Genomic DNA, 11,416 nt, shown 5'->3' with positions numbered 1-11,416 from the left:
TGCACAATATTAAAAAAAAAAAAAAAGAAAAAGAAGAAGAAGAAGAAAAGAACAGAAAGAAAAGTGAGGAGGAGAGAAGAGAAAAGGAGGGAAGGTATAAAGTGAGGCAGAGGCCAGCTGCATCTCCACAGCCTTGGAATTATTCAGCCCAAACATGAAGCGAGCTTGCCTGACATCAGCTTTATCTTCCTTCAAAAATGTTGAGGTAGAGTCCCAATAGGCTCTAAGCCAAATTGCAAATGTCTCAAGATCTCAGAATCCCACCCTGCTACTGACCACAGGAGGAGCATCCGAGAAGAGAGAAGGCCTGTGTGAATTCCATTTCCCAGAGGGTCTGAGTCAGACACACTTCAGAGAACTGGCCACTACTTTCTGGACCCTTCCAACCGAATCTTACACCCTGATTCAAATTGAAAATCAGTTTCCCTTTCTGGGACTTGATTGGACACTAAGACACAAAAAAATAAAGAAGCTAGATATTCATCCATTAGGCATGTTGTAGATGAAATCTCTTCACCAAAAGGTCATGTCAGATGATTCCTAATTCCATTCCAGTTCAAGGCTTAACGATTCTGACACTTTTCTGAAGGGACACAGCTCTCTAAAGGCAAAGCCTGGATCAAAATCCAAGTCTTTTCTCCTCAGTCAGGCCAAAAGCCACCAGAGAATGAGGCCCCTCTCTTTGATGATAAGCCCATCATTGATTTGAATTTTTGGCCCAGATCTTAAACATCTGATAAGGACTATATAAATACTATCTTTGCAAGTTTCACAGGGAGAGGAGGAGGAGGAGGAGGGGTGAACGAGGAATAAAGCAAGAACACATACAAAGCTCCCTTTTTGTAATATATTTTCCTTAAGAGCTAAAGTGCAATCACATTCTAGAAACCAAATTTGGTTTTTACATGAAAATTCAACTATCTTATAAATGGATTTTACCGTAAATTCTTATAAAGGAAAAAATGCTTTTTTGTAAATGAATGACCACTCCTTAATGTGTTAATACTGGTATTTGGATGTGTACTTGATTAAATTTCTGCCTATATTTTTGCAGATGTTTCATTGTAAAATCACCTCCAGAAAGGTATTATGTCTTGTCACATGCAAGAACTTCCTAGGACTAACTCGCCCATGCTATCATGACTCCAATCCCTTGCCTATTCACCCAACCTCACAACCTGGGTCTTTTAGAAACTTTGTCTGATCTTTTGCCCTGGCCTACATCAGTCCCAGGAGCTCCAAGTTGGACATAGCATCAGACTTTTTTAAAAGCAAGGAAGCAGAGGTCCACATCCATGACACACAAAGCCACTGTGAGTTCCCGTAATCCCTGAGCAATCCTTTGTATAATGGGTCTTATTGCTTAAAAGGAACATAAGCTCCTCTGACATTGACCTGGATACATGCTGCGTATTTAGGAGGATGCGAAAAAGGACTAGCATTAAACATCTGTAAGTGCATTACCGGTCTGCCTGATTTCTGCAGGCCACTTGAGTTGGCCAGATCACTCCTTTGGAAAAGGTACCTCAGAGACCAGAGGCAAGCAAAAAAGATGGGCTCCCTGGGAAGTGCTGAGCTGCAGGAACAAGCTTTCTTTTTCAAAACCAGCAGCCTACAAACTCATCCTCAGAGGGGAAAAAAGACACTTTATCTTCTTGGTTTTTCCTTTTTGTCTCCCATTTCCCTTCAATGTTATAGCTACTGAGCTCACAGCTTATTGACCAGGCTTTTAATATATCAATTAAGTACAAGTGGTAGTTCTTAAATTGTCAAGCTGATGATTATCTCCTGTTAGGACCTAATTTCTTCCTAGTTGTTTCAATCTTTTCTCTCCAACTAAGCTCTGTGTTCTTCAAAGACTGAAACAAGGCCATATAAGTCTACTCTTTGCCCACAAGAGTCTTGCTAATGTTTGGAATACATTTGGCACTCAATAAACTCATCAATGTATGGGTGTGACTTTTTAAAGTGCTTATAGCCATTATGACTCTCAAACTATGAACTGAGGCATACAGAAAAATATCTACTTCTTTTCATTAAATCAAATTAATTTCCATTTTAAGTTCACATCCTGGTGTTCCGCAGAAAATTGGACATAAGCAGGCCTGGAAACAGGCAGTTGAAGACTGCATGAAAAATAAAGATGGGATTTCTTTTTCCCTTTGTTTCATGTTCTTAATCATGAGCTACAGATAAAATCTAAACAAGCTTCTGGTTTTAAACTTTAGCCCAAGAGAGTGTAAGATCCTCTGAGCACGCTGATAAGGTCCAGGGCCATACAAAGTCCAGACCACCGGTGAGGGTCTAGAAAAAAACCTCAAGGTCTCAAAATAAACTAAAGGGAAACACTCCACTTACAGAGTAATTAGGAAGTTTCTTCTCTCTGAAGTTGATCAAAACAGCTCATTTTCCTTCTATAAGAACCATGTCCTCAGAGAAAGGAAATGATATTCCTTAAAGACCCATTTAAGCATATAAAATAGTCTGAGCCTTAATTCAGCACAACTCTAATCTTGACACTTTCTCGCCCTCACATTTGAAGGTATATTCTTTCTTGATCACTCTGCAAACTCTACTTTTTAATAGACTCTACCTATATTCTGTACAACTACATACATGCCTTGTCTGAATTCGTTCATCAAAGACACAAAGGACCAAGGAAAGTTGTTGGTTCCTAGCGGTGTTGGGCCTTGGCTTCCCAGTGAAACTCCTAGGTTTGCAAGAGTTTCATTCTCAGCCATTACTGGGATCTGTTTTCCCCTCAGAGTTTCCCCAGAATCTAAGCAGCTTCCATAGTGCTCACAAAATCAGGGTTAGAACTCTACCCTCCTCATCGAGATCATGGCTGACAATCTCATGTTCCCATCCAGTGGTGAGCCCTTGAAGTCTCTTCTAGAAGAAAAGAAATTTTTGCTATTGAAAGCCTAGGGGAATAAGAACAGGCTTCCACTTCACCACCATTCTGAGCAGCCAGATCCTTGCCAGACTTTCTCACTGGCTCCTCTCCATTCTCTCCTCTTCTCTCTTCTTCTTCCTCCTCCTCCTTATTCCTCTCTCTCTCTCTCTCTCTCTCTCTCTCTCTCTCTCTCTCTCTCTCTTTCTCCCTCCCTCCCTCCCTCCCTCCTTGCCCCTCTCCTCTCTCCTCACTGTCTTCTCTCCTCTCTTCTCTTTCTTTTCTCCACTTTTTACTCTCAATGGCACTCATCAGAATCTCTTCATCGAAGTTGCCAAGGCCAGCTGAGTTAGGGCAGTCTCTTGCAGGAACTATCATTAGGAAGTCAATCTGCTTGCTAAAAGAAAAAGAAGAAGTTCTTTTCTATCCTGGAGCAATGGAGTAAAGAATGGAAAAGATGGAAAAGACCACATAAAGGAAGAAAAGTAGAAAGAATTTGTTTAAACAACAGGGTCTTTGGTTATAAGTAATATAAACTGACTCTGCAATCATATAGACAAAAATGAGAGGAGTAATATTATTATTATAATCATCATCACTATTATTATAACTAGGAGGAGGACAGAACATTGACTATTGTCCTGGAATTAAAGGAAAATCTGAACAATCAGTCCTTAAAAAAGTACAAGAAAAGAGCATTTCCAAGAATTTTAGTCAGAATCTCACAGAAAGAATGACTGATCTCCAGTCACCTCTGTCTACAAGATACTCCACTGAAGACTGAACTCCAGGAGAGACTCTAATGGGTTTAACCCAGATTATGAGCTTTCCATCTCCTAGGTAGAGGGACTGAAGAGGAGCACTTAGATCTGTAGGTTAACTAAATGAAGGAAGGAAGGAAGGAAGGAAGGAAAGAAGGAAGGAAGGAAGGAAAAGATAGAAAAGCAGTATGCTTACCAAATGAATAAGGTACTAAGTGGTCAACAAACTGAACAATGCCCATCATGGATATAACAGTCTTTTCAGGTAACAAAGTGCTAAGAAGAGAGCAAAACATCTTCAGCAATATTAATTATATTTGATACATGAACCTGGAACATTTGCAGGTGAAAATTTTACTGAAGATAAATAATGTAAGCATTAATATAAGTCACTAACACTCCTCAGAGCAGACTGAGTGGAAAGAGAAAAGAATAGGCTGTCTCCTACAGGATCAGGATAATTGTGAAGAAAACTAACAGACACTTAAAAGGACTATTTTCCTTATGAACAAAGATTTTATCAGTTATGCTGCAAGAACTAACTTAAGATTTAGTCAAGAATCTCACTTAAAAACCATGTTTCATTGCTGTACAGAAATGTGTCTAGGCTAATTATGTAGTAAAATACAAATAATTCTCATAATAATGCATGAATTCAGTTATTATGATTAATTTGTTATGGTTTTCACCAGTTACTTGGTCAAAGAATCCATTCTTATTGAACCTTCATCCCTTACCTAACACCATCCAGGAAGTCTGAGCACCAAAGTGGACAAAACCAGGTAAGCGGTGATGGATGGATCACTTAGAAATGGATGGTATCCCAGGATTTATTTACTTCTCTGTATAGCACATGACTAAGGACCAAAGTATAGAATATTAAAAACCAAACAATTATGTCAGGACAGCACTTCCCAAACTGATACCCCACAAATTCGCTCTGTGAGAGGAAAAAATGGAGTTCCATTATTAAAGGAAGCAGAGATCAGTTCTCCAAACAGCCAAGGATGACTATGATAAGTAAATGAAACAAAGAAAAAGAAGTGTGGAACAGCTGACTAAGACACCCCATCCATGAAGCAAAATCATCAGAAGAGTTTCTTGTGGCAACCCAGGAATCTGGAAGTCATAACCTTTTGTTCTTAACCTTAAGTTTATCTCAAGCGTATTTCAATAAGCAGTTTACATCAGTGACGTGGATAATTCTCAAAACAATTATGCTGATTGAAAGAAACCAAACAAAAAAGAGAACATGCTGTATGATTTCATTGATATAAAATTCTAGATGATGGAAACTAATCTGTGGTGACAGACGGTCAGTGGTTGACCTGGGCCTAGAGGCTAGAATGGGTGTCTAGAGCAGGACTGAACTATGATAGGACCCGAGGACAGGAGGGCTCTGTAGGGACTGATGGGCACATTCATTTTTTTATTGTAGTGATGCTTGTGCAAACAGATGTCAAAATGCATCAAATTGTACACTTTAACATGTGTGTATTATTGTATACCAATTACACCTTTATATCTCGTAACATGTTCAAAAAAAAAACAAATGTCATTCATTGAGCTTTAATATACATCAGAGTTTCTCAACATAAGTGATATTTTAGGGAAGATGATTCTTTGTGGGGTCTTTTGCATGCATTGTAGGATGCTGGGCAGCATCCCTGGCCGTATTCCATGCCACTAGCAATACCCAACCACTAGCGACAATCAAAGATAACTCCAGACCCTGCCAAAAGTTCCCTAGTTGGAAAGGCTGAGGGAACACCCCCAGTGGACAACCATTTGTCTACGGAAATTAGCAGGTTACAAAGGAGGCCAAGAAAGAGGGAAATCTGAGTCCACGTAGGCCATTTTATGCGTTCAGGCCAAACCACTGTAACCTGCATTCTGTGGACTAGATGGAGAAGAAGGAGCACAAATGGAAGCTGTGAGGGTCCTGATGGAACTGCCATGAAGTGAAAAGGCCAGGGAGGAGATTTAAAAAATGGCAAAGCAAGATTCAAAGGGAAAAGTGAGAAGTATTTAAATAATGCCTGGAACTTACTTATTTGTGTGGATGCCACCGCCCTCATTTCTCACCCTCACTTCTCATTCTGTTTGGGGCTGCTTGCTGGGGGCCAGCTCTATGAGAGATGCAGCAACGGGCTACCTACTGCTCATAATATCTGTCACACTGAGTTTCGCCGTCTGGACACCACCTGGCACGTGGACAAGCAGGGAGGCCAGCCATTACCCAGTCTTGCAAGGCTTTTATCAAAAGGGGAATTTCCTTCAAGGGGTAGTTGAGACCAGCAGGTGGGACTTCACTGTGCTCCTCTTTGAAGAAATCAGTGGGAGCAGCTCTTCCATGGCTCTGAGGGTGCCTAAAGGGACAGGAGAGACAGGAGGGATGGGACAGCAGTAGTGCCATCTTGGATGTGCAGAATTGAGTGACCCCTGCCTGGAGGGATTCTGGGAGCCAAAGAAACACTGACATGGGAGAGGTAGACTGGGGAATCTTGCATCAGTGGTTGTCAAACTTGGGGCCAAAAGACAGGCTGGACCATGTGGTATTGTCCGTGTATTTCACATGGCCCATTTGCCAGCTCTCTCTCTCTCTCTACCTCATGCACATGCTTGAGGTTCTTTTTCTAGGGTAGCAATGCTTTACTTTGCTCAAAGAGAGGCTTTGTGTAACCTTCACTCTTAGTGTTAATGATAAGGCCTTTCTGAAAGAGAGGCTTCAATATCTGCGAAGGACGAAGGGTGCAGAAAGGGCAGGCTGGATACATGGATATGTACATGGAAGGGGGCAGAAAGGGGAGGCCCAGTGCCTTCTCAAATTGCTGAGGTTGAATCTAGTTCCTCAATTCAAACTGTCTCTTCCTTTTATTGCTGTAAAGAATCACACAGCTAAAAGGGAGTAGGCATTGCCCTCTATTCTTTTGCCCTCTATCAGTAAAATCACTTCAGTAAAGTAAGTTTCTCCTATTTTTAAGCACCAGAAGAGAATGTTCTTCAACATGCCTCAATCATAGCATCTTCATCTGAAAAGATTCATCCCAGAGATGGCTCCGTAAACTAAATTTCCTAAATTGAATTCATCACAGTTTTATAGGCGGTTTCTTGCTGGAGTGCCACCAGAGATGAAGAATCTTTCATCTAGCCCTTCCTAAGTTTTACCTAGCATCTGTAACTGAGGAAAAGATTATCATCAAGTCTTCCTTTACACATGAGACTTAGGGCTCATAGCCTAACAATGCCCAGAAGCTTAGGAACTTAGAATTTTATGGATACTCTTCTAGGCTATGATTTCCATGTCAGAAAAGTGGGGATACACCTCCTTCCTCTTCACATGGGTCTTGTAAGCACCCAGTAAGATAATACGACTGAAAGCACTCAGGGAAATAGGAATAAGCTCTTAGAAATTCTCTAGTAAAGCACCTTATCTAACTTTTTAAACTAAGTTTTCTCCCATATTTCATGGGCTTTGACACTTTTTCCCTCAATACTGCCAATTAGCCTGGTGGGGAGCTAATATATGTAGTGCACCCTTGGATTAATTGTACATCAAGTTCTTAAAAATTAAATCCTATTTTCCTGTTGACTTCTATCATCATTTCAAAAAGTTTTCTCTTCTCTTGTGTTGGGTCTATCTAATATTTAGCTTCAAGTTTAATTTCTAGACCAAGGTCACAGTTTAATAAGAGGCCTTACCTACTATGAAAAGAATGGTTGGTAATTTATTTAGCAAAATGCAGCTTCCCTAGAAAAGAGCCTAACATGGTTCCGGATACTACCTCATCGGGCACCACACTCCCCCGTTCATACCCAACCTGTTTATTCCCAGAAGCATCCTGATAAACGCTGCTGATGCAATGGGGGAAACTTCCTATGGATATGGCAGGTCCTGTGACAGACAAGAGTAAAGAACCCCAATTCCCCCTTATCTGATAAGGACAGTAGGAAGTGGGCAAGTCAACTAAAATCCACAGAAAGGCACATAGTAAAGATGAGGGTTTTGGTTGCACATAACAGAGACTCAACTCCAGCTAGCTTAAGCAAAAGATGGAGCTCTCTAACTCATGACCTGGGAAGTCAAGTGTGGAGCTGGCCTCAGGCATGGCCAGTTCCATGCAGCCAAAGGATGTTCCCAAGTTTCATCTTGCCCCCATCTGTTTTTCACCTCTGTTATTCTCTCCAGAGTCTTAATCTCTGCCAGTGTGGACAGGTTTTTTGCATGAGACAAGGAAGGCAGCTGCCCTCAATTCATTCACATCCTTTTCTGCAACATGACCGAAAAGGCCACTCACCATGTGTGCAGCTCACTCGCTCGCTCATCAGAGAAGATTCTGGTGACCCAGGCCAGTCATCGCATTCCAATCCCAGCCCATCAGAGTGCCAGGCCCTTGTGGGCCTGCAGCTTCAAGTTTTTCTCCTGCCCATGAGAACCTCAGGATGGCACTGGAGGTGTCACAACTGGTCACATCTCTGATTTCACACTATGTAAACAGAGAAACAGAGATGAATTTCCAAGCAAGGTTGCATGGATTCGCAGAACATGACATGTGGGTTCATCTATTTTGTTCTCCTTGTTTTGCTTTGGCTTTTTGTTCCATGTAGCAAAGTTCAAAGATATAACTCTTATTTTTCTTTTCTCACACATTTTTTTTTCTTCCTTTGCCCTACATTCACCTTTTCTTCCAAGGCAAAAATAAAACCACTGCTTTTACGAGGAAAGAAATACCAGCTCTAGTACTAACAGAGTAAGTGCTCAAGAATCAGAAAAGTTTGCCTGTTCTACCGAATGGTGTTTTTATATCATTATCATCCCTCTGCTAAATTCTCCCACTCCAATGTCAGTGTGATATCAAGTGCTATTGAGTTTTGACCCAATGAGCCATAAAGAAAATGGATTCTATGATCTTGTGACATTGCTCATTCCAAACATAAATAAAATTAGAATAAATAAACTGAGTGTTACTCAAAAGAAAAAGCCTCAGCAATACAACCAATTGAAAAATTTTAAACATTTACGCACACACACTATTTTGCATGGATGTGATTCAACACACCAGGTCTCTTTACCAGCGTATCAAAATCTTCAGGCTTCATTCAAAGCCCTTACTAAGAACTCTTGAGCTTTTACCTTCATAACGCAAATTCAGTTCTAGAATTCTCATTTCAGTATTGCTCAAATTGTGTTCTGGGAATGCTAGGCATCAAAATGACAGGGCGGAGCTTGTTAAAATGCAGGTTCCAGGGCACGCTGCATATCTATCGAGTTAGAATCTCTTCAGGGAAATCCCAGGAATCTTTGCATTTTTTAACTTTGCAAATGAAACTTCTGTACTAAAAATATGAGAAGCCCAGTTCTAATACTTTGAAGAGTTTTGTTCATATTTCTAGCTGTATTGTCAGATATTTTTATTTCTCCAAGGTGGGACAGACTTCTTATGCATTCCATGAAACTTTATTTTGTCAGTAAAATGTGATTAGCAATCCTATGGGCCATGATGTTTTGAAGTTTGGTGACAAAAGCTTCAGTGACACACTTAGTTACACAAGATGAAAATTCTTCAGCTTTAAAAACACTCAAGTAGCCAGGCATGGTGGTGTACGCCTGGAATCCTAGCACTCGGGAGGCTGAGGCAGGAGGGTCGCTGTGAGTTCGATACCAGCCTGGGCTCCATAATGAGTTCCAGGTCAGTCTCAACTACATAGTGAGACCCTGTCTCAAACAACAACAACAAAAACTCTAGTAGGATGTATATTAATGAATAGAAAATATAAATGCCACCATAACAATTTTTATGATTATAACAAGCATTTCAATCTGATTTTCTTACAATGTATACATTTCAAGAATTGACTGGTGATAATTAAGATCCAACTGAAATTAATCAACAAAATTTTATAAAAACTCCTTATAGTTGTGAGCTTCCCTCCACATGTCCAAGCTCACCTCTTCATAAATGGTGCTCCAATCCAAGATTAACTACGAAAAGTTAATTGACACATCTCATTTCCTTCCCCTGGCAATACTAGAAGAGATGCTCTTGAAGTCCATATGTCGTAGAGACAAAAGGGCCTTTGAAGTTGTGAATGCCAATCCCTCCTCACAAAGATAAAGAAACCAGAGGCCAAGACACTTGGCTGATGGCTGAATCAGAGAGAAAAAAATCCAAGCATCCTGACTGCTCCATTCTCCTATTGGACAGGAGAGATGACAGGACCCCAAAGTAATCATGGGTAATTACTTGATACCTATACAAATAGATCCAGTATGTCTGAGAGTAAACCAAGCGATGCTGGCAAGCTCTTCTCATATACAGTACCTTACCAAGCATCTGCTATAGACCTGATCCCGGGCTTCGTTTATTCAGTTTGTTTTCAACAGATCTATAGAAAGCACCTATTAAGAACCAAGTTATGCTATGCCTTCATAATACAGGAAAAGCAAAGTTATAACTTCGATTACAGTTTGTTATATTACAGGCTATAGAATCAGGTGCTATGGCTGTGATCAGTTAGAGAAGGCTCGCGATGACAATGACATTGGACTGAGTATAAAGTGCAACCAGGATTTCACCTAAAGGAATAAGGGAGAGAGGGGAAAACTCATTCTGAGTAATGGGGACAGCATAGGTAGAAGTGTGACAGTGCAGAGAGAGAAATCCAGAAAAGAGCGTATTACAGACAGAAGCATCGATTCTGCGCCGTCCGGCACAATGTGGGTAAAGCCAAGTGATTTCTTTAAATGATAATTTCCATCCTTGAGCAAGAGACTGCAGACTGTTGATTGAAGGGGTCTGCTCTTGAGAACTGACTCCAGAAAGAAAGAAAGTTCTTACTTAGCGTCTTCAGCTACTACCTGCCAGCTCTGAAAGTCCATCTCTTCCATCAAGCTTGCAGATTTCCGGAGCCCGAACAGAAGTTTGAAAAAACAATGTTTCATCAGCAAACTAGAGGCAAAATGATGCATCCCCATGGTTCCCATATAACCTGATCTCCTTTCCCGATGCCTTAGCAGGCAGATCCCAGAGCAGAGTCTGCAATGGTGAGACAGTGGGTGACAGACGAGTTCAAACAGGGCTCCTTTATTCATCAGCTGGGTGACTTGAGCGAAGTCACATATCTCCCAGGGCATCATTTTCTTGCTGTAAATGCCCTGCTAGTTTGAAATGAAGCTTGAACATGATTCGGGCCTTCCACTGGGCCAGCTGCTGTGCATAATAAAACCATTTCAATCAATCAATCCTCACATCTTTGTTGAGGACGGACCATGGAGAGGCCAGAAGGAAAACAAAAATAAATCTGAATTGGATTTTGCTCATAAGGACCTCACAATCTATAGTGGAGGCACGGGAGAGACCCAACTAGCTACACTGTAAGGAGAGCAGTTACCAGCAAGTGAGATCGCTGAAGTTGGGAGGAAAGCGATCGCTTGTGACGTGGGCAACTTGGAGAGGGACCAGGGGAAGGACGTGAGGCTGTGAATGAAGGGCAGATACCCGTGACCCGGCACTTTCACTCCCACTGATGTGGCTCGCCACGCATCCACGTTACCCCTTCCCTGAGGGGAAAAAGGCAAGGTCGGAAAGCCCACCCATCACCCAGCTTCCCACTCCTGGGGGCCACAGAACAGGAGAATTCGGAATCCACGCCTCTCGTCAAATCCCTGGCTACGCACTGCCCTCCCCTCCTAGAATCGGGCAGTCTGCAGATGCAGAGGACAGGACGGGTCAGGGTGAAGCTCCAGGGGGGTGAAAGGCAG

This window comes from Fukomys damarensis, unplaced genomic scaffold (assembly GCF_012274545.1).
Source record: "Fukomys damarensis isolate Sample0158 unplaced genomic scaffold, DMR_v1.0_HiC HiC_scaffold_2, whole genome shotgun sequence".
Taxonomy (NCBI): domain Eukaryota; kingdom Metazoa; phylum Chordata; class Mammalia; order Rodentia; family Bathyergidae; genus Fukomys; species Fukomys damarensis.
Note: the sequence above shows the minus strand (reverse complement) of the source record.